This window comes from Triturus cristatus, chromosome 6 (assembly GCF_964204655.1).
Source record: "Triturus cristatus chromosome 6, aTriCri1.1, whole genome shotgun sequence".
In the NCBI taxonomy this organism is placed as follows: Eukaryota; Metazoa; Chordata; class Amphibia; order Caudata; family Salamandridae; genus Triturus; species Triturus cristatus.
The window spans coordinates 1,565,593,470-1,565,618,120 of NC_140589.1; positions in this window are offsets into that span (position 1 = coordinate 1,565,593,470).

Genomic DNA, 24,651 nt, shown 5'->3' on the forward strand with positions numbered 1-24,651 from the left:
CATATCGCGGGAGCACACTGTATACACAGACAGAACAGGAAAAGAATGGCTAAGATCATTCCAATGACCATCAGAACTTTCCAACCCCAGGCAGATATCAATTCCCAGAACCATCCCATCAGTGACCAATCTCCCTTATCCACGTGTATAGCTTCAGATATTTTATGGAGTTTGGAGATGGCTTGATACACTGTTGGAGCATTATCTGGTATGAAAATGCAGCAACTGGATTGGATGACCTTGCATACCCCACCGCGGTCTGCAAGAATAACGTCTAGGACCATGCGGTTCTGCAAAGTCATAAGGCGATCCGCTTGGAGCTCAGCTGTCAAATTACTAAGGGCACCAGCCGTTACATTGACGGTGGATTCAACCACACGAGTCAGCTGTCTCAGGTTCCTACTATTGACCATAGGTCCCCAAAACGGCAGGAAACCCAAGAAGAAGTCTCCTGCTTCCTGACCGGCAGTGTCCTCCTTACTGATCACACCTCTCACAACTCTGGTCTTGTGATAATCAGAGGCGGCAGTAAATGTCGGCGGTAGCAAGTTCGCAATATAACATGTGCCCGAGAAATCAGGGGGCAACCATGTATAGGCTCGATCATGACAGATGAAATATGTGCCCTTAGCAGCCAAAAACGCAGGGGAAAACTGTGACGGGAAAGTGTACGTTTCAGTACAGTCACTTCTTCCCAGTTGAGCCCTAGGGTTCTGACCATTACCCTGTAAGCAGAACCGACCCAGGTGGGGTACGACCCAGATTGGAGATGAGATTTTCCGCTGTCTTTCACCCAGACTAATACTATACCCCGTCGCGTTCCATCCCATATAAGGTCTCAGCTCTTCTTTGGGAATGGATGAGTATGCATTAATATCTCTACTCATATCGGCAACTCCTTTCATCAAAGCCTTATTATTGGTGATGGGTCTGATGGAACGCGGTGGGCGAGGGGAGTATGTATCTAGGGCGTAGAGAAACATGGTTTGGAATGCCCATGACGATCCATTGTAACTGTACGGTAGCACCAGGTAGGGAATACCCTTGTTAATGGTATGTGGCATTAACCCACAGACCCAGCAATTGGTCGTATTCATTACCAGTTGGTGCTGGTGCAAGAGTTGGATAAACGAGTTATTTACGAACTCTGATCGTCGGGTCTGTTCGTGCTCAGGCAAAGGGTGAAAAGAATGAGAGGAGGCAGTAGAAAGAAGTATAGGCGGTTGAGTGGGTGCAATGGGTTTTGGAGCAGAGAAAAACACAGATCCTACAATAAACATTATGATACTACACAGTGTAAAAAGGCACAAAAAGACGAAACATTTACTTTTTACAATTCTACACATCTTGGCTTGAAAGCTCATTTCTTCAATCGGTCTCTCCATCTTACAAAACTCCATCCTCTACTCGGGCCGCTCGCGGTGGATGAGTTTCTTCTGCTAAGGAGTACGCCTGTCAGTCCAGGGAAACGCCCTAGACCAACCAGAACCGTCGACCTAGCGTCTTCGGCCTGTACCCCAAAGTCTTGGCACCGCGACCCTGCGGCAGAACCCGGATGGTGGTTCGAAAAACAAAAATCAAGAAAGTCCTTCAGATGGGAGAGCAAAAAATGTCAAAAGGGGAATAATGAGGGAATCTTTATTTGTCCATGGGTCTAGGTCTCAAATTATAGCGGAGACGGCCAGGTGTTGTTTGGTCTTGAAAAAGAAGTTCAGACTCAGTGGTGTCCAGTCGACTCGATGGCGGCACAGCTTCCTGCAGAATATTGTCACTCTCTTGGACTGAAGCTGTGTCTTTTAGGCGTGCGTCACTGAATGGTACAAAACGAGGCACAATGTCTGTCTCTGAGTCGGCGATACCCTCGTTGACCCACTGGTCATATGGCAGAGGCAAGGGGACTACCTTGCAGTGTGTACCATGGATCCAGTGTTTCTTCCCTTTCACTCGCACTGCTGATCTTGTCGAAAGAAGAACAAGATGAGGGCCGATCCAACGAGGCTCGTCGTTGCCCTTACGCTGGAAATTCCGTACTAGGACCCACGAACCAGGGTTGATGGGGTGTCCAGGAAGTTCAGAGGCTTGGGGAAGAGTATCATGTACCTGTTGGTGCAAAACACGCAGTTTAACAGTCAAATCATACAGGTAATCGAGCAGCACTGGATGCTCAATCTCGCTAAACTTAGTGGGCCTTGGCACACCCCATACATTAGCCGGGCGGCCAAAGACCACCTCGTAGGGACTAAGTCCCACTCGTGAGTGTATCGTCATTCTGGTGGACAAGAGTGCTAGAGGCAGGGCATCAGGCCATTTAAGACCAGTGCTCGCCTGAATTTTGGCCAACTTGAGCTTTAAGGCTCCATTGTAGCGTTCAACCAGTCCAGCTGATTGGGGGTGATTTGCAGCGTGAAATTTCTGCCTAATGCCTAAACCTTCACATACATTCTTCATCACTTTACCCACAAACTCACTCCCGTTATCACACCACACCATTCTCGGCATCCCAAACCTGGGGAAAAACTCCTTCACAAGGGCTTTGGCTGTGGATAGAGCAGTGTTATCTTTCAGAGGATAAGCCTCTACCCATTTGGAAAAAGCACAAACAACCACCAATACATATTTCAGGTTGTTGCATCTTTCCATGTGAATAAAGTCCAGCTGCAAAACTTCGAATGGACATGATGGGGGTGCAAAGTGACCAGCCGGAGTTGGGGTTCCCCTACCAGGGTTGTACTTCAAGCATACCATACAATTCTTGACCACATTCTCTGCACACTTGGGAATCCCAACATTCTGCCATACTGGAGCCAACAACTTACAGATACCTTTCGTACTGATATGTGCCATTCCATGCGCCATAGTAACCACTGGAAGCACATATGCATCAGGCAACAACCATCGCCTATGTTCTGTCAGGTCAATCCAACAACCATTCTCATCCAACTTACCCATACTCTCTCTCCACTTGCTTAACTCTTCTTCTGTAGCTTCAGCCTGAAGCGACTTCACACTCTCTATTGTGTTCTCACACATTCCCACATCATTAACCCATCTTGCGGGGCCTGCAACATACATTCTAGTCTTCACATTCTGTGCGGTTTCTCTCGCGGTCTCATCAGCAAACGCATTCCCACGTCCAACATCATCGGTGATTTTCTTGTGCGCACTGCATTTCATGATCGCAACTTGCAAAGGTAGGGTCAGTGACTCAAGAAGATCATTCACCAACTTGCCATTCTGAATTTTAGCTCCATGCGACGTCAGGAACCCACGCTCCTTCCACAATCGCCCAAAATTATGAGCCACGCCAAAGGCGTATTGGCTATCTGTGTATATGTTCACTCTCATTCCTTCAGACAACACGCATGCTCTCGTGAGGGCAATTAATTCTGCTGCTTGGGCCGAATTATGTGGCACTCGTGCAGTTTCCACAACCGTATGTAAAGTCGTGATAGCATATGCAGCAGTCGTGTCACCATTAGGGAGCTTGAAACAGGACCCATCTACCCATAAAGTGCCATCACACTCAGTCAGGGGAGTATCTTTGAGATCTACTCTCCCTTTCGTCTCTTCTTCTGTTCTGAACAGACAGTCATGCTGCTCAATCTCATCTGAGTCTGCTGGAATCGGCAATAATGTGGCTGGATTCAGTGTATTGCATCTTCTTATGTGTATGTGATTCGCTAACAGTGTTAGTTCATACCCTGATAATCGCGCACTAGTCAGGTGTTGTGTCTTGGTTCTATTCAATAATGTGTCTACAGCGTGTGGAACCATGACAATCAGTGTGTTGTCCATTACCAGACCAGCAGATTGTCGGATAGACATCGCTGCAGCAGCTGTCGCTCTCAGACAGCTTGGCAATGCCCTCGCTACAGGGTCCAAGGTGGATGAAAAATATGCGCATGGGCGCGGTCTGTCGCCAAAAGGCTGTGTTAACACTGACAACGCACATCCATCTTTCTCGTGAACATCAGTGGCGTAGCTAGAGCTTGTGGCGCCCGGGGCTATCCCTCAGATTGCCGCCCCCCCCCCCCCCCCGGGGGGGGGGGGGGGCAGGGCATGCACTTCAAAGAGGTCCAAGAGACACGTAGTATCGCCGCTAATAGTTACCTTGATCATGCAAGTTACATGCACATACATGACACGGTCCAAGGCTACACAGTTGAATACACCGGTGACTGGCAGTACAAAAGAGAACACCCAGACTGCATGATCTATCTGGGGACTCAGAAAAACCGCATGTGACATCCATCAGAGAGCTGCGTGAACAATTACCTGGTAATCCCCTCAACACAATGCAAACATGCACATACATGACACTGTTCATGTAACCTTCATCTACAGCTGACATTAAATGACCATACATCAGGGCCCCCCCCCCCATTAAAGCAGTGGGGAACCAAAACCAACTTAACAGTGTCGAAGCCTGTGATTCTTTATCTTTCAAAAACAGAAAATTAATTATTCACAGGGAGTGACTCACTGTGTGCCCTTAAAACTAAACGCAGCACAAAGGGGTCAGTCAGCTCCACCTTGCCAACACAGACCGGATACAAAGCCCACTCTGGTGGCCCAAAGGCATCAACCAGGGGTCGCTCCCTGTCATTAATTCCAAGCAGCAGCAACCAACTCCCTGGGAATGAAAAGACATGTGCTCTTGGTACCCAAAACCAGCTTGTAATAGTGCATCTCTCCTTCACAGCAGCACACACATGGTGCAGAGCCTGCCTGGGGGCCCAAAGCTAAAATACAGGGAGGGGCGACACATTATGATCACAATCCTTAAACACAGTTGTGGGGGCCATGGGAACTTGTTCAACTCTATCCAAGACCCGGGACAAACTGTTCCTGCGCTGCGGCACTCCTTGAATATTCAGAAGAAACAAGAAAAATAGGACCAGTAAAACTCACTCTTTTCCAAATCTCTTTCTAAATATTATCACTTTCCATGTAATGTTCCTTTAATGGGAAGAGGAGGTTTCTGAGGTGGGAGTATCAGGCAAGTGATACTACTCAGGCTCCATCTGTTCGAGCCTTCATGGCGGATCCCTCTTCATTACTACCTCCACCTGACCCCAGACTCTGCAACGCACTCCCTTACAGGCTCCCTCTGTGCGAGCCTTCAGGGAGAATCCCTCTTCATTACTACCTCCACCTGACCCCGGACTCGGCAACGCTCTCCCTTACAGGCTTGATTATCCACTACTCCTCTCTCCAGTGCACCTTATCTCACAGCTGACCTTGGGCCCCAGCCACATATCAGGCACCATCGGGCTCCACTTTGCTTTTCCCGGTAAAAACATTAGTAAAATCACCTTCAAACTTAAAACATTAAATATAGCAGTAAATATAATTAGCATGCACTTTAAAGTATGTTCCACAGTAGCCCTTATGACCCGACTGCTAATTAAATGAACAAAAACAGAAAGGCCATGACAGGGCCGGCTTTGGCGCTGATGCGAAGTCTTTTTTGGCGCTAATCTAATAACCTCTTTCTCCGTAAATACCTTTACTACCACCTTCCAACAGTGCCCCTCATCCCTCCATGGCCCCCCTAGTGACCTCCTCCTCCTCAGATTCCCTCACTGCCTCACGCCACAAGTGACCCTCATCTCCCCATAGCCCCTCCCCCTCATGACCTCCTCCTTGGACTCCCTCACTGCCACCATCCACCAGTGCCCCTTATCTCTCTGTAGCCTCTCCCCCTCATGACCTCCTCCTCAGACTCCCTCACTACCACCCTCCACCAGTGCTCCTCATCTCACCCTAGCTCCCCCTCCACACCATGACCTCTTCCTCGGATTCCCTCACTGTCACCCAGGGCACAAGTCCTAAAAAAAGAAGTGGGGGGACGCTGACTTCACAACAGCAAGTGATGTCACGAAAGGTGGCTTGCACCATCAGACTCATTGCCTCCCCTCGCACACCCCTTAGATGCCATTGCATCAGAGAAGCCAGCGCGAGCAGCGTTCTGAATGAGCTCCGATCTCGCCCCAGAGAGGCCAAAGAGTAAATGTGTGGCTCCATTTGCTCCAGTAATCGAGCTCCCGTTAAAATAAGTGAGGGGACGCTGTCCACCCGCCTGGTACCCCGACTCGAGCCCTGCAGTCACCCTCCACGAGTGCCCCTCATCGCTCCGTAGCCCCTCTCTCATATGCATTTGTTGTTTAGCGCTACTCATATCAGTGTAGTGTGTCAGCACTTTACACCACGAACACATTATACAGAGACAATGAATCATACAAGTATGTAAATCAGTCTACAGGGAATGTCACATAAGCCAATGAGGATTACAAGGTGTAGGAATCACATGTCATCCATACTGGTGGGCAGTATATTTTCAGAGGGTTTGGTCTGGGGAAACAAAACCTTAGGATTTAAAAGAGTATTCCATGGGGGTCAGCTTTAGTGATAAAAACGTATCTCTGCCCAAACAAACATACTCATTTTAGCAACATTAGAATGATGAAAGACTGAGGAAGTTCTAACTATATCACAAAACAAAAAAACTATTCATGTTTGTCTGCAGCTCTTTGGTGACAGTTCATTGGTCACTTTCCTATGTTAGGATTGTAACTTCTGAACTGCAAGTAACAGGGGGATCTCTGTGACAAAGGCAGCAACCCACTGAGCTATCCACACAAAATACAGTTCATCTGCATTTAAAAACTACTAACAGACAAATTATTGCTCTCCAGCGGATCATTAATCACCAGCGTTATTGGGACATTTGTTATTGTCTTATTGTTGTTCTGCATCAGCCATGATAATGATAAAAACTGTTTAAATGAAGCGCACACGAAGTACGTGTCCTGCTGGGCCTGCGCATATTTTTAAAACAAAAATAAATAGAGTCTCACACATTCTCTTACCTACTACTCCATTAGTCAAACTTTGTGTCACAGCCTGATGTGATAAGCAGCGGCGGGGGTCAGGAAAGGTGATTAGGAATAAACAAACTTCTTTTCTCCTGGCTGCATATAAAACGAATTATCCACGCTGCCGCTGCAGACTGCACCAGTCACATGCCACCTTTCTCCATCCAGGAGAGGCATCATCGTGGTATCCCTCTGCCCTCCGATTCAGGATTCTCACTCACAGCGACAGCCTCCACAATATTAGCCCATGCCTCCGGCATTTCAGGTTTCCTGAAGCCCCTCTTAAGCTCTCTATGGAGATCTGTGTTTTCACTCTCCACTCACTTTACTAATTCTTGCTTCAGTTCATATAAAGTGCCAGTGTATGATTCTCATAATGTACCAAAGACACTATCCTAACCTCTGATTACTTATTTAAACTTTTTAAAAATAATATCAGTGCTTGCTATTGTCCAGTATCCCAGGGCTCAGCGTTTCCCAGGCGCATATGACGTCAGTTGCACTCTCACCGGGGCAGGTTGGTAGAGGTTTATAGCGAGTGTTCGATCATTTAGCCCTGTGGGTTGGAGCGCTGCGCCATGCCGCTTACCAATGATTGAACACATACATTGCATTGCGTGCTTTAAGCATACGATGTGTAACACATGCCATTTTCTTGCACTTAACAACGCTGGACTTTGCCACGCAAGTAAGCGTTTTTATATTCTATTAAATAAGGGAATTAATGGGTGCAAGGTTTTAAGGAAGGGTAAAGGTATGGGATGGTAGGGTTTTTCGGGTTCAGGTAAGGGAACAAGGTCGTCGTGTTTTAGGATCCAGGAATGGGTGAGGGTAGGTGAGGTTATAAGGTTTTTTAGCGTTCAGGGATCGGTAAGGGTACTGGGAAGTAAGTTTTTTTTTAAAGATACAGTGATAAGTGAGGGCATGGAGTTGTAAAATATTTTTAGGGTACAGAGAAGGGTAGGGGTACGATGTAGGAAGGGGTTTTTAAGGATAGTGGGATTGGCCGAGGGGTTTAACTTAATTAGAAAATATCTAGTCGTTCAAATTAGGTGGGTAGTAAAGGTCAACACGTTGCATTGCATGCTTTAAGGCGTGCGTGGTACCTGATATTGGTAAGCATACACTCCCCTATAGAGAGGTAGGTGCAGAATGCGAGTGACCTGCTTTGACGCAGAGGCTGACCGGAATGACGTCAGTACTCCACGAACATGGCTTCAAGTTTTAGGTTTCTGTCCTTATTGATCCAGTAACCACTGATATCGATACTGTCTAGGGTTCCGGTGAAGCTGATCCGCCCATTTCTTTTATTGCAGTTCAGCGCTGCTGTCTTGTCCTTCCTTTTCACAGGGCAAACTCGAGGGTATCTGTCGCCTGCAATGCACGAGAGGGGGAAACTGCATCAAATGTCAAACTCACGCATTTCTTTTCGTTCTTTCCCATAATCTGTATTGGAGCCATGTAGCCATTTCCACTTTTGGTTTCTAGGCACTATGTGTAGCTGCCACAGTCTGCACTGATACAAAGCGCGTAGTCTACCTACTTTTCTAGGCTTTAGAAACGCCTCAAGTTTCTCTGCCCCTGTCTGGTTGTCATCGACGTGTGTGAACTGAACTGTTTATTATTATTTAGACACTATACATTGTTTATTCCTTCACTGTGGCCTACATTTTGAGGGATGGGTTTGTCTTGTAGGCCTCTGGGTTTCCAGGCCCGCCACACTTCTGTGCTGCGTCTAAGATGTTTATTTTCTACCTTGTTTTTTTTTAGTGTCCTAGTGCAGTAGGCGCTGGGTGGTCTCTATTTACTCCCCTGGTCGTCGTTAGTACTAGATTGTTTTTCTCTTTGTATGATCTCGGTGCTATGCATGCCAAGGCCACCTTCCATTTGTGCTTCATATTGCAGAAAGGTGCACTTAACTGTGTAATTCCCATGCCCCCATGGTGGCTTGGTTTCGAAGCACTATTTGTATCTAAGTTGCCAATATATTAACAACATTTACATTAGTAGGTGCAGCGAAGATGCATTTTCTTGAGTTTCTATATGATGTAAATATCGAGGTGACCCAGTATTTTTCACCATCATCGTTCTTTTATTGTTTCTGCCAGAACATATGCCATTATTTGCCAGTTTCAGTTCCGTGCCATGATAATGATAACAACTGTTTAAATGAAGCGCACACGACGTACGTGTCCTGCTGGGCCTGCGCATATTTTTAAAACAAAAATAAATAGAGTCTCACACATTCTCTTACCTTCTACTCCATTAGTCAAACTTTGTGTCACAGCATGATGTGATAAGCAGCGGCGGGGGTCAGGATGGAAAGGTGAATAGAAATAAACACACTTCTTTTCTCCTGGCTGCATATAATACGAATTATCCACGCTGCCGCAGCAGACTGCCCCAGGCCACAATTTGGTCCTCACGAGAGTGTGCGTAGTGGTGAAGCGCGTGACGCATCACCGCCACGCTTTCATCGCGAGGGCCGGGCAAAAATGTAACCCAGGGCCGTCATTGGTAGCGCTGGCGCGCGCTCTCCAAGATTGACGGCCCTGGACTGGAGCAGGCTGGGATGATCAACGTCATGGTGCGGTGGCAATGATTGCAATGCAGTAGCAGGCGCTGACGCACTGACGCACTTAGCACTACAACCAGGTAGGTGAGGTGCGCAGTGCGCAGCTCGCTGCTTGCACAGTTCACTCTTTAAAACTGGGCCGCGTGCGCCGTTACGGCCGCGGCGGACTTTATAATTTATTTAGTGACACACTGTGTCCCTAAATAAATTATAAAGGCCGCCGCAGCCGCAACGGGCCACCAGTGCCGAGCGGCCGCCCTAAATATAGTGCCGCCTGGGGCGGTCCGCCCCCACCGCCCCCCCCTAGCTACGCGACAATGTAAAAGGCTTACTGTAGTCGGGAGTACCCAACACAGGAGCTGAACACAACGCATTGCGCAATTCCACAAAACTTTTCTGGCACTCTTCAGACCATGGGATAGGATTCGGTGTGTCTTTGCATGTTAATGCTAACAAAGGTTTCGCCAACAAAGAAAAACTAGGGATCCAATGCCTACAGTATGAGGTAATGCCCAAGAAAGCACGCACTTCTCTCTGTGTCTTCGGCACACTCAACTGTGCAATGGCTTGAATTCTCTCTGGGGTCAGTTTCCTTCCCTCCTTCGATAAGAGATGACCTAAGTAGGTCACTTCTTGTCGACAATATTGCAGCTTAGAGAGAGACACTTTGTGATGGTAAGCTGATAAATGGCGCAACAGTGACAATGTGGCGTCTTTACAGATCTTCTCGGTATCCGCGGCGATCAGTAAATCGTCCACGTACTGGATCAGGATAGCGCCACTAGGTAAAACAAGTGCATCAAGCTGCGCTTTCAGAGCTTGACTATATATGGATGGACTCTCGCAGTAGCCTTGGGGAGCGCGTTTGAAGCGGAAGCTTCGGCCTCCCAGACTAAAACCAAAAATGTCTCTGCTTTCTTCTGCAATTGGGATACTAAAGAAAGCATTCTTTAAATCGATCACTGAAAACCATGCAGCAGAGGCTGGAATCATCGTTAACAAGGCAGTTATATCGGGGACAACCGGAAACTGAGGCACGACAATCTTATTAACCTCTCTGAGATCAATCACAAATCTGTAAACAGGTGGCTGTGAAGGGTCAGTTCGTTTTAAGACAGGTAAAATCGGGCTATTACAAACGTTGCCTCTTGTCTCTTCAATCACACCCTTATTAATCAGGTCGCTGACAATGTCTAACAATGCTTTCTGCCCTTCATTAGAGATCTTGTACTGGGGAATACGTGGCAGTCTAACATTAGCTTTTAGAGTCACCACATATGGTGGTATTTCCAAGAGGCCCACATCATTGGGACCAGTAGCCCAAAGGGCATCCGGAAGGGATGACAATTCAGGTGGCATCGTGTTTTTAGACAAGTACATTGGGGAAACCACTGTCTTGCCTAATGTAAGTTGTACTCCTGAAGGAGAACAATACAGTGTAGCGTGCAATCTTTTCAACAAATCTAATCCCAGCAAATTCTCACCACAACCTGTTGTCAGGATCAGGGGCGCTTTCAGCTCACAAGGTCCAACAGAAAGCGACATGGGACTAGAAATCGGGTTCCTAACTGGGGCGCCAGAAAAACCTACTGAAACATTTATATCGCCAGACAAAGGTGCGCCAGGGAGTTTGGAATGCATGATTGAACTCTTTGCAGCACCAGTGTCTAGCAGAAAAGGCTCCGTTACATTTGCTGTAGTCACCTCAACATACGGTCCACTCTGATCCACTGGCACTGAAACAACTCCCTCTCTCTGTCTACGGCAGTCCTAGTAACCATTATTTTCTGCATCGCCATCTTCTGCATAATAATCATTATTGTAATACTGAGCCGTATTACCAGTCGCATTGGCTTGCTGATCAAAACTATTAATTGCGCTTTGGGGCGGAAGAGGACGCGCATTGTGGGGAACACTTCCACGCCCTCTGCCTCTAGGAGCTTGCTGACCACCTCTACCTCTTGCGCCATACGTATTACCATTCCGTTGCATTAATTTAGGACAACTATATTTAAAATGACCTTCCTCTTTGCAGTATGAACATTGGTCGGGACCTACAGGGACACGTGGTTGATAATACCCATTCATTTGCTGGTTCATCTGAAATTGTTGGGGTTGGTGATAGACACCTTGGGGTTGTCTATAATTATTACCACCGCCACGTGGTGGATAGGCCTGCTGTAGAAGGACCTTCGTTTTCAGTTCCTTCGTTTTCTTCTCCGTCCTATCTTTCTCGTCTTTATCTCTGTTTTCATAATACTGTGCAGTAGCCAGTATTTGCGCCGAAGAGGAAACGGCCCAAGAACTCTCTGAATCTTTCAACTTTTTACACAGGTCAGGGAGTAAATTCTGCACAAATTTGTCCACAAACAACCGTTGTCCACCCTCAGTACTCATATCTTGCCCACTGTGATCAATGAACGTTTCCTCAAACCTAGTAAAGAAGTCTGACACTGTCTCATCTTTCTTTTGCTTGCATGCAGATAACTTGTCCCAATTGACGCGCATCGCAGGCATTATTGTCTTCATATACGTAATGATTCTACCAGGCAATTCAGCTACTAAAGGTTCTGGTTTCGCACCACCCGTTTGTCTAGCATCAGCAGCAACAATGTTAGCCCATGTATCCCCTAGTTCTGCATTGTGATCTACATTACGAATTGATCCCCATAGAGGCTGTGGAACAACATTACCAAACAACATGTCTATGTCGGCCAGATTCATGACACATGACCCTGCCGTCTGTGACAACTCTTTATAATAACCTGCTGGGTTTTTACGGGGATCAGGCAAGGACTGCTTAAGCGCTAACACCTCAGAGCGCTTCCATGGAACGTGAACCCAAACACGTTGGAAATGCGCTGGCACAGCGGGGTTAGCACCGACAGCTGCAACTGCTTCCTTCCATACCGGGGGAACTTCTCTCATAGGGTATTGTCGCGCTTTTGCCTTACTCCCCACAAGGACCTCATGTTCAAACAATGACTGTTGGCAGTCGTCATTCCTTAAGGACAGTACAATCGCAACTGCTTTATCTACTTCGCGGTCCACAATTATACCAGTTCCAAAATCGCACCTCACTCTACACAATTCCTGTGGATTCGAATTTCTACCACTATCCTCCAATTCTTCACAGAGAATTTCGCACATTTTCTCAAATACGTATCTCTGTTTCGGGGCATCCCATTGATGGAACGTGTTAACAACCGATTCCACATCATACAGTGAAGGAAAAACGATCCATCTGCGCGCCATGTGATCTATTACCTTTTTCTCATCGGGGTTAGGCAATTGGCTGCGCAACTGCTTACGCTGTACACCAGGAGTTGCACCAGATGACCCAAAGAGAGGCGACATTAATGTAGTAACCACATTAGCCAAACGCTGTCGCGCTGAAGGAGAAGCTGAAGCAAGAACAGGGGGAAAAACAGAGGGAAGAAAAGAGGATGTAGAGACAGGTACTGGAGTGGTAGAAGGAAGAGTATTAGGGGAGGCAGTTACTGGATCAAGCAAAGTCGCAGGAAGTGCGGGGGCAGTTGGAAGCACTACTAGAGGCGCTTGAGAAGACTGCGCTACAGGAACAGGAACTGGTTGTAAAGCAACTGGCGGTTGCGGCAAGGCTTGTAGTATATGCGCTGGAGGCGGCATATTTACAAGCTGGGGAGGCGCCGTGGCAGTTTGAGCATACGGGGGTGGCGAACTCAACAAATGTGACATCAAGGGATCTTTCTCCTTCTCTTCTGACTCATCCTGCTTAGAATATGGCAAAGCCGGGTAACATTTGTCAATCCCTAACTTACGCTGCCTGTGCAATTGCTCATTCATTTGCTCCTCTTCATTGTCTTTAAATTGTACAGCTGCTTGCATTACTGACATACCTCTCTCTTTCTTATTCTTTTTCGCTAGCTTAATTTCCTTCTGTTTGGCTTCTTTTCGCCATAAGCGGAAAGAGTCAAACATCGCCGGCCGGGCTTTCTTCTTAAACAATTTAATTTCCAGATTATCTAGAATATCGGTATCGAAACTACCATTTTGGGGCCATTTTAAAACACCATCTTTCCTGGTGTAGTGGATCCACACTTCGTTATATGCAATGGGGCCTACGCCATGTTTCACATAGAGCTCATAAGTTGGAGTTCCAACCGGAGGAACCGGACATGATTCTTCTAGCTGGAAATCTTTTCCACAACCCAAACAGAATAACTTACCAAATAGTCTAGAACCAGGCATCTTCGCTCACTAGTCTAGATCCAAACGTCAAAGGATTATCGATTACGATATTCTCGTGAATACACGAGTCCTCTGGCTTTGGGGTTTGCAAACTCCAAATTACCAATTACCAAATCAAACCAAACGATCCCGAGGGATACCAAAACAAATGGGAGACGCTCCACTTATACTTAACTGAATATTGCTGATCGAAGACGTCACCAGAAGACTCTCTCGATTGTTTCGCTCTCTCAAACTCGTCAAGGGTCCAAAACAGGTCGATTAATCAGGGCAGCAGACCTTCGTAGCCGTCGGGACGCGGAGAACCTCGCAGAAAAGACTTTCGGACCACGTCGACATGCAGGGGTCGATGAAGTGGCGGCCTTCCTCCGGAATTTCCACACGAAGCTCCTCACGAACCTCTGGCTTGGACTGGTACCGCTGAAATCGGCCCCACGTTGGGCGCCAAACTGAAGTACTGGGTATTTTAGTCCCAGCGGTGCAGGGGCACACACCCTAAGACTTCGGAGTTTCACCCTGTTCCGGACCTACAGAAACACAGAGTCTTCTGGGTGAAGTCAAAGAATCGTTTATTGGCTGCAGACCAATGACAGAAATCCTAGAAGTACAACAGCGTGTATGTTCTCAGGAGACTGCTGAAAATCATAGGAACGGACTTCTCCTTAAGTACAAAATATCATGCTTCAGGCATACATTCCTTGGTTTATGATACGGCAATATGCAAGTGTACATTACAAAGAAAAGGCAGAGTCATGATGACCATCCCACATTCCAGTTCGGCCAGCCCACAATGATTTACACCGGAAGGTTCAGATCCCATGTTTGGAGTAAATAGACCCCCCAATAAACATGAGCATCTCCTGTTTTGGGAAACAAGTAATAAAGCAAGAACAAGCAGGTGTAGAAGAGATTAGCCGGGGGATTGTGTAGAATGAAAGGGTTTTATGACGGGCCAAGCCCTGATACGAATCACAGGTGGACGGAGGAAGGGGAGCTCGTGAGACCGGTTTGACCCGGGGCAGCAGAGCCAGCTGCCCAGGTCACAGAGAAGTCAGAGGGAAAGCTCATGTACTGTGAGGCCCGTATTAACTCCATCATAGCCTATGTGAGGGCAATGATAAGATGGCCACTGCTTCCAAAATGGAACCCGCGTAGTTGAGCAGAATACGTGTACACAGTGCGTTCGTAACTAGAACGACACGCAAAGCACTCGTACGTGCCGCATTTACCATTTGCGGTTCGCTAATATCAAGATAGACAGGGGTAGGGCCCTGTCCCCTACGCGGTTCCCGAATATTAAAGTACGACAGGCCCCGGGGGATGGGGTCCCCGGGGCCATAAGTGGCCTGAGGAGGTGGGCAACACAGCCCCCCTCCTAAAGAATACAAAAAAAAAAGAAAGGCCATGTCCCGTGGGTTGGGGTCCCAGGGGCCGATAAATTAGAAAAAGAAGGGGGGCCACACAGCCCTGCTTCTTAAAAAGATTTAATAAATAAAAGACCAACATCGCGCCAAGGCCACACCCCCTCCTTGCAGCACTCTGCAAACGCGCCCCCTGGCCAGTTGTAAGTTGGGGAATTAATTCCCCTTCAATACTGAGGGTCCCTGAGGGCCAACCAGCCCAACAGGTATCTCCAGTATGCGCCAGGGAGCTGAGTTGCAGACAGGTGTTCTGAGGCCACGCCCCTTTTTACACCTCTATGCAACGCAGCTCTGTGGCGCTTACTGGAGGTACCTAGTGTGCTAGTTTGACCCTAGGGACCCTTAGGATTCAAGGGGACTTAATCCCTCAACTTAGAACGGCCACAGGGCGCATTTACACAGTGGTGAAGGGAGGGGACGGGGCCTGAGGTGACGTGTGCAAACACGCTCTGTGGCGCGTTTTAAGTTGGGGAAATAATTCCCTTTCAATCCTGAGGGACCCTGGGGGCCAACTAGCCCACCAGGTGCTTCCAGTAAGCGCCACTGCTCTGCGTTGCAGAGAGGTGGTGCAGGCCGTGCTCCTTTTTACACCTCTCTGCAATGTCGCTTACTGGACGTACCTAGTGGGCTATTTTGCCCCTAGGGACCCTCAGGATTCAAGGGGACTTAGTGATGTCATTTGAGATGGCATGAGTGATGTCATGAGTGATGTCACTGACCATGTCATGAGTGATATAATATGTGACGTCATCAGCAGTGCATTGCGGGCGTGCGAGTTATAGTTAGCTGAACTAACTATAACAGGGGAATTTCAATGGTTTTGTATGAGTGAAAAGTCCAGCTAACTATAACGCCCCTGAAAACTATAGGTTTTTTCAGTGAATTTCTAAGGTTTTTTAAATGCTAATTCCTAACTATGACGTGCCTGAAACCTATGGTTTTTTCAGTGAATATAGATATATATTAATATATATATATATAATATTACCTACTGGCGGTCGCCAGTAGGTAGTTATAGTTAGGACCCCTTTTCCATAGGAAATCCGCAACATTCTATTTTGAATAACTTTGGCGCCGGTCGACGAATCCTCGCGAATTTCTCAAAATAGGTGGGGCGCTACGCTCCGCTCCTACCCTGAAAGTCTCGGGAGGATTCGTCAAGCGGGGGCTGAGATAAAAGGGGGGTCCCAAAACGCGTTTTTCCCATGCATTTTTCCATAGGACCTTTAGACAGGGCTACAGCCCGAACGGCTGAACAGAATTACTTGAAATTTGGCAGAGAGGTAGTCCTCAGGTCAAGGAAGTGCCTTTTGTAGGTTTGGTGTAAATCTGTTCAGTAGATTCTGAGAAAATAGCCTTTAAATCAATATATATATCTGAGCCAGCTTACGGTACGCTTACCGTAAGCTTACCGTACGCGTACGGTGGCGTGCGCGAGCGCGATTCTGATTGGCTCTTAGATCTTAGTAAACATTCGAATCGGCCGAAACCAGGAAGCGGCGGCCGCCATTTTCTCTCTCGCACTGAGAGTTAGGTTGTTAAATAAAACCAATACACATGTAAAGGAGCTGTTTTGACAGCTCACACACACATAGCCATGATGAGGGAGTCCCCCAAGACCCCCCAAGGCCAAAAATGGCACTTTTATTTTTTCGCTAATTTCGCCGATTACGCTTACCGTACGCGTACGGTAAAAAATGTAAAAAAAAAAACACTATCCACACTCTCCCCACCCCCTGTGCTTTTGGTGGCCGCAGGCCCCTAAATGCGCCGGGCTTATCAGTGGTGCGAAAAACCACACTATTTTTAACAAAAATAATAAAAGAAAAAATTATCCACACTCTCTCCACCCCGTGTGCAAATGGTGCCCGAAGGGCACCATTTGTGCATGGCTTATAAGCACCGTAAGCACAGTAAGCACCGCGTGCTTACTGTGCGCGCACGGTGCGCGAAGCGCACCGCGCGCGCACGGAACGAACTGCGTTAAGTGGGCTCGCACGCCACGAATGGCGTAAAGTAACTTAGCATTTAAAAAACCGTACAAATTCACTGAAAAAACCATAGGTTTCACACACGTTATAGTTAGGAATTAGCATTTAAAAAACCTTGCAAATTCACTGAAAAAACCATAGGTTTCACACATGTTATAGTTAGCGGAAATTTTACTGATAAAAAACCAGTGAAATTCCCCCGTTATAGTTAGTGCAGGCAACTATAACTCACGCGACCGCAATCTTCTGCTGATGACATATGTGTCTTTATGAAAAAAAAAATTTGTAATATATGTATAGCTAAAAATGTATGGAAGAAGACATGGGCAAATAAGTGTCTAAATACAGTATTAGCATCAGCAGAGGATTGCGGTCGCGTGAGTTATAGTTGCCTGCACTAACTATAACGGGGGAATTTCACTGGTTTTTTATCAGTAAAATTTCCGCTAACTATAACATGTGTGAAACCTATGGTTTTTTCAGTGAATATATATATATATATATATATATATATATATATATATATATATATATATATATGCACACACACCACACACACACACACATACACACACACACACACACACATTGTAATAGTATATTCAATTATTATTTATAACTTATTTATGCAATGTCAGTGAAAATAAATGTATGGCACATTATGTGGACCATCCTTATTTACAAAAACACATTCACACATTTATTACTTCAGCTGAAAGGTCAATTACCATAGCTCAATAAAATTAATTTGAAAAACACAATGTGTACTGCCACACAGATTGAAGGTTACAATGCCTTTTGACCTTTGACCAGGCCTTGCATTACCCGCTCAGGCCAAACACCTGCATGCACCAATCCCCACTGTGCCCTGTAAGAAAGATATTACATTCTTTCACCTCAGCTGCAACACAATCTAATTTTTAATAAGTTATTTTAATGTAAGCGGGACTGATTCTGAGCTCCCCAACATAAGCCTTTAGGTGAAGGCATGCTGACCATGCACCCCCAAGTAGATTTACACTGATCCAAGCAAATGCACAACTCTAACTAAACTTCTAGATTCATGGCAAGTTCGATGTAATTACGTTAAGCAGTTTTTGCTCTAAGGGAATACAATATTTCCACTAGAAAATAGAAATGGGAACTACTCATTATTTGTTGCCCTCCTATATCACTTCCCCTCCAGTCTGACATCTCATTGTGAAACATTGTGAAATTAATACTGTTTGATTTTATAATTTTGTGAGGATTTGCCAAATGGCACCAAAATTGCATTTTCAATGGAAATTTGGGTCTAACCATATCCATCCCCATTGTGTAAGATGTATATAAATATAGACAGATTGATAGATAGATAGATATAAATGCATTGTAATTGGTGCCTAAAGCACACCTAATACATGGAAAGTTCAGTATCATATGTGGGCTGCAGTAAATATTTACACTACTCACATGTATGTCAAAACTTGTCCACAACGTATTAAAGTTCGCATAACATAACATAAGAACATGATTAGGTATGATGACCATAACACCAGATTAGTGGTCCAGTAGATGGATCACAACCATAACAGTTCTCAACTTCGGTTACGGTTTTGGAAACTATAGCAATCATTCCGGAAAAAAATGCTCAAAGACAGTTGGCTCAATGTGAAACAAACTGGATTAAGACCTTGAACAGTTTGATTCCAGGTGAATTGAATGATAATTTGAGATGGCATGCTTCCTCTAGAATTCTGATTCAGGCACATTTAATTTGAGTACACCAAGCAGAGTAATTTTCATGCATTATAGCCAGTACATAATTAACATGCAGGATTCATAAGTCACAACAGGGGTGTATTGCAGGAACATATCACTCTGTAGGATGAGAATTACATGGTATCAGTGTAGTGTTGCTTTTTACATGTGTATCTGTTCAAGTATGATTACAGTAATATTCATGCATATGTAATATTTTGGAACTTGGAAGTAGATGGACGCAGCTACAGATCATCATGTTAATATATGTGTTCTTTCATATGTAAATGTTGTAACATGATGTTGGTCCTAATGTGTCACATGAATAATACTGACGCACAGTTGAGTTAAACATTTATTAGAGATATCATATTTTACATCAGAGTTTGATGAAATATGCATGTAACACTTATAATCTATTGCATCATTATTTTTCTTTTCTTTTTCAATGGCATTGCTCTATTTCTATTTCATGGTTTGATAAAAAAATTATTTAACAAAGATTTTATATGCCACCTAAATGCCTTGCATGGCACATTGACTCCACATTCTGAGCACTGGCACATGTAGGAATAGCACGTGAGCATGTGAAACTACTCAGCTGGGTCTTTTTTCTAAGCTTATACTTGCGGGATTCGTTACTATGGCACACACATTGGGAACTTTAACAAGCACTTAATAGCAATGGAGTTTTGATTCGTTGGATGGCGAATGAGTCAGGAGGAATCACAACCACAACTATAGAAGGTAATGTAGTGTTTAACTTTATGTAGAGCATGACACATGGTTTTTAATGTATGAGTAGTTCTTAGAAATTTGATTGTTTATTGTAGCGTTCTGAAACAGAAGCATTGCTGGTGCGAGGACATCCCGGACACATAACATTAACAACATAACAAGCTCATTGGATCGGTTGCTTAAAATATTTCATTGAGTACAGAAACAAGGTGGAGGATACATCGCATGTAGTATTGGCTTCCAACCGGAAATCCGGTTTGCTTTGCAGAGAGGAACAGTGGGGAAATTCATTTGACACTTAGAAGCAATGATTTTTGCATTAATTTGAGGCATTCACAGTGCACAGATGATTTGACACAACAAAGTTTATGAGCCGTTTAGGTACACTTAGTTGCATGATGTACTCTGGAATCTGCTAGCATGGAGTCACCCATGGCGTTTCTTATATTCTGAATGTGTGTTTGTTACATATAACCATCAGTACTGATGGTGTCTCATTTCAATTATCTTAGGTTTGTAGTTACCCCTGATGAAGTGTCTTGCCATCCGAAATGCATTGAGTATATCAACATATGCACATATCTTTCATGATTTAGGAAGAATCCTGTTTTGTGCTCAGCAAATGTACTGCAACATTTTGCATTGTCTAAAGAAGATTGGAAATGGATTGAGTAAAAATTTCATATTATACAAGGAAATCTAGGTTTATGTATCTGTTGAGCTGTGACAAACTTTGAACAAATATTGTACACTAGCAGCACTAGGGCGGACAGCAGTGCAGGCCAGGACTAGTACACTTAGGTGGTCTAGCTATCTTGAAAACTATATGTCAGCCATGAGCCCCACTGTGCTTTGGATTGATTGCAGTTTAAGTGCAGTGAAACATGGCAGGAAAAAATGCCTTTGCTATGTAGAAAGGGTGTATCTTTTAGATATTCATAAGCCACCCCAAAAGGCTGCCCTATAAGTCCACATGGCACCATGCTAATGTATTAAATAGGGGACACTATATATTGGGGATAGTGTGCTCTCACACTGAAATAAAAGTCTAAAACGATTTCACTGTGTAGACCTTGTAGACCTTTCCCTAAGAAAGCTTAGATGGGATTAGAATACTAATTCCCTATTGCTGTTAAGGAAAAGGCTACAAAAATGCTACAACGTTATTTTCTGTTTTGTTTTAAAAGTCTAATGTAATGGTAAAATCAGGTTTTTGATAACCTAAACACAAAAGTAATTTTATAAAAGTGTACCTTAGCCGGCCTGAGTCAGAAATAATAACACCTCCAGAACTTGAATGCACACCCTTGGTTGAAAAACAACCCCAGCTCAGAGGACAATGGGCTGGCTCTGAGCCTAAGAAGGGTCAATTGGTGTTAACGGCTGACCACTTAGTGGGGGTTAGCTATCTAGAAATGAACAGGAATATTTGACGGCACTTCCTCTTTTGATTTAGAGATGCCAGGGGAGGGGGATGCTCATCCGATGTATTCCGAAAGCCCATACAGGCACCAGGCTCCTCTTACAGTAAGAAGAAAAAGCATTTTGCCCCTGTCAGATGGGAGGAGAGTTCACTTAAATAGGAGAGTTGCTTAGGAGCTGAAGACAGGCCTGCCTGATAGCCGCTCACTGTTGTCATCTTGAAACAGGAGCTCCTGGATAATTTTACAGTAATGCAGAAAGGAAGTGTTGCAAAAGGAGGCGGACTGGCTGTGAGAAAATAGTTAGGATTAGGAGGTAATATTTCTCTGGCTACTATGCAGGAGAAATCTCTCACCTACACCACCACCTTCTCAAAACACTGCAGGAGCTAGTAAGACACTATCTGAAGAAGAAGGCCCTGCTGGAAGAAGACTCTATTCTTATACTTGAGTCCTACTGCAAGAAGAGACTCACCCAAGGACTCAGGAATTCAAGGACTCCTAACTTCTGCTACCACCCAGGTTGGACTACTGTTTTCAGAAGCATAGATAGAAGGACTCCTGGTCCTAAGAGCGCCCTATCACCACTGATGATTGGACCCTGCAAGAGACCCGGCTAAAGAGAGGCTTGGTGTCTAGAAGCCTACACTGAGGAGCTGTAGGCTGATGGACTGACTAGGAGGAATGTTCACAGAAATGTGCTCAGAGAGGCTGTACCCAAGCATAATTAGAGATTCATGTTTGTCCATCTTGGAAATTTTTGCCACGCTGAAAAATGGTTCAGCTGAACCTAGCTATCACTTTCTACCTTGCCCCACTATAGGATTTTGACTTCCAAAATGGTGGCTAAGTCCAATGCTTAAGCTTTGGACCAGGACAAGTTGTCAAATCTATCCGACCCACAAAGTGACATCAATGGCTGTGAGATCCAGGTTTCTCCTCCTCAGAGCTTTAAGAGTTAAAATCAACGGCTTCAGCTGGAGCTCAATGATAACATATCTGAAATTGGAAGTCCCTTGCCGACCACAGCCTTGGGCCTTACCACCGCTGGAAGATTTTAGCTTCCATGAAAAAGACTAAATTAGAAGTGTAAGGAAGTGGAGCATTAGTTGAAGTGGATGGTAGTTGTTGGACCCGACATCCTAGGTATGGTTTTCCCCCAATTGTTTGCCTTACATTCGCCTGTTTTTGCTGACTTTGTTTTTGCTGGCTTTAGGACTCAGTACACTTTACCACTGCTAACCAGTGCTAAAAGGCTTGTACTGTTTCCTTTAGTCTTGGTGACATTGGCTTACACCCAATTCGCGAATTGAATTAATTTGTAAGTCCCTAGAGAGGCACTTCATGTACCCAGGGCCTGCAGCACTGATTGTACCACACACCTAAGTAGTCCTTCAAACATGTCTCAGGCCTGCCATTGCAGCCTGTGTGTGCAGTTTAAACTGCCACTTTGCCTTTGCAAAATAAACCTTTTACCAGACCTAAACCTTCCTTTTTAATACATATAAATCATCACTGAGGTAGGCCCTATACAGCTTAGAGGGCAGGGCACAGTGTATTAAAAAAGTCTGACATGTACTTTTTAACCTTTACATGTCCTGGTAGTGAAAAACTCTTAGATTTGTGTTTTAACTACTGTAAGGGCTACCTCTCCTATAGGATAACACTGGTTACATTTAATAAGTGATAACCTTCAATTGGGAACAGGCAGTAATGTCAAGTTTGCTGTCTAAATAATTGTAATTGAAAATCCTCTTTAATGGTAAAGTAGGATTTTAAAACAGAATTCTGAAAATGGCACTTGTAGAAATCTGCCATTTTCTTATCCTAACCATTTGGTGCCTGTAGCCTGTACCCTGGGTCACATGATTAGATGTAACTGACAGTTGGTCTTTGTGTATTGCTCCCAGAAAGTGAGACAAAGGCGAATAGTAGCTAGCAGGATGGGTCATGATGAGGGTGGGGAGGCTCTACCCAGCACACCCACAAAGGATTTTGACACTAGCCTTTTGTGACCCCAAGCTAGCTGAGGCCAGGGCCTGGAGGCAAAAAATTCCAAACACCTTTGGCGGTGGAAACCCTCAGAGCCTTCTCCTGTTTCAAAGTAGGCACCATGTATAAATAATGGACCCTCAGACTCAACTCTTGAGTACACCTCTGGAACTCTGGAAGACTCAGAAGGACTGCTGTGTACCTCTTTAGGAAGGGCTGCTACTCTTCTGCCAGAGGGAAAGGACTGGACCTGCATCTTGAACCCTGGACCACTAACCTGACTCCAATGGATAGTTGGCTGGCCCCCTGATCCGAGCCCAAGGGCCAGAAAAGACTCCTACCATCTTGAATACAGCACTTGGACTCTGTCTGCTGTGAGTCCTACCCCCCACGTAGTGCCACCTCAGTCCTGGCCCCTTTGAAGTGGGCCTAAAGGTGCTCTGCCAGCTCAGCTGTGGTCTTTTGACCAGAACCGGAGTAACATGACACATCTCCTTGGAGATGCATCAGAGCCTCCTCAGCGTGATGAAGCCCTAACACCGGACCTGGCATGGCAGCCACGCAGCTTCCTCAGAACCGCTACTGTATGACTCATTCTTGATGCAGGATCTTGCAACACTCTACAAATGAAGACTTAAAGTATTTTGTTCAGCTGGCCTAACTTTGTCCCTCTACCCGGACCACGCTCTACTGAGGTCGGTCTGAACTTGTGACTTTGTCCTGGTCCCACATGATTAGAGAACCACAGTTGGCGCTTTGTGCTTCTAGACACTATTTTCACAAAAAAATGTAAAGTTGCATATCTCCGGTTCTACTTATTGGATTTTTTGTTGTTTTGGTCTCAAATAATTATTACATTTTTCTAAATTGATGTTGGATTTTTCTTGAGTTTTGTTTTCACCTAATTACTGTTTGAAGCGCTGCATAAATAGTTTACACATGGCTTCTAAGTTAAGCCTGGCTGCTCTTGTGCCAGCTGCCAGAGCAAAGGTTAATTTGGGGTTTGACAGAGATTTTGGTTGCTGCTTGAGAGGGTTTCATCCACCTCAACCAGTAACCAAATTTTCTGCAGTCGTCTTCTTCACGTAATATTAGCACTATTCCTTACTTGGTTCAGCTAGGTTTGAATATTTTAAAACTAAGCTCGCCCTCGGTAGCTGTAGCACAGAGCAGACAGGCGTAACTTAAAAGAGATATGAAAAGTATTCATCGGTAACAGAATAGTTAAAAAGAAGAAAACATAACACTATAAAAATAAAAATGTAACAAAAATATATTAATTTTAATGGGAAATGGATACAAAATTACCAGAAATGGATGTAGGGAACCAAAGATATGATTTTTTAAAGTTTTAATTCTAGCACCAAAAATATTATCGTGCAAACCGTGGGTATCTAGTCACTCTAGACCAGGTCACAATCAAAAGTTAAGGACGACCCCAATGGAGTGCTATCCTGGCTGACGAGGGCTGAAAGCCCGAAACCGGTCCTAGGATGCTTGTTTCCAGTCCAGGGAGGACCTGGCTTGGCAGTTCGGGCTGGACTGTTCCCATGGGGCACAGGGTCAAGACTGATTTGCATATGGCTGGGTTCAAACTGGAATGGCATGGTGAGCAAAAAAACGATGGATTTAGGCCCAGATCTCTGTACTGGGGTGAATGTATGA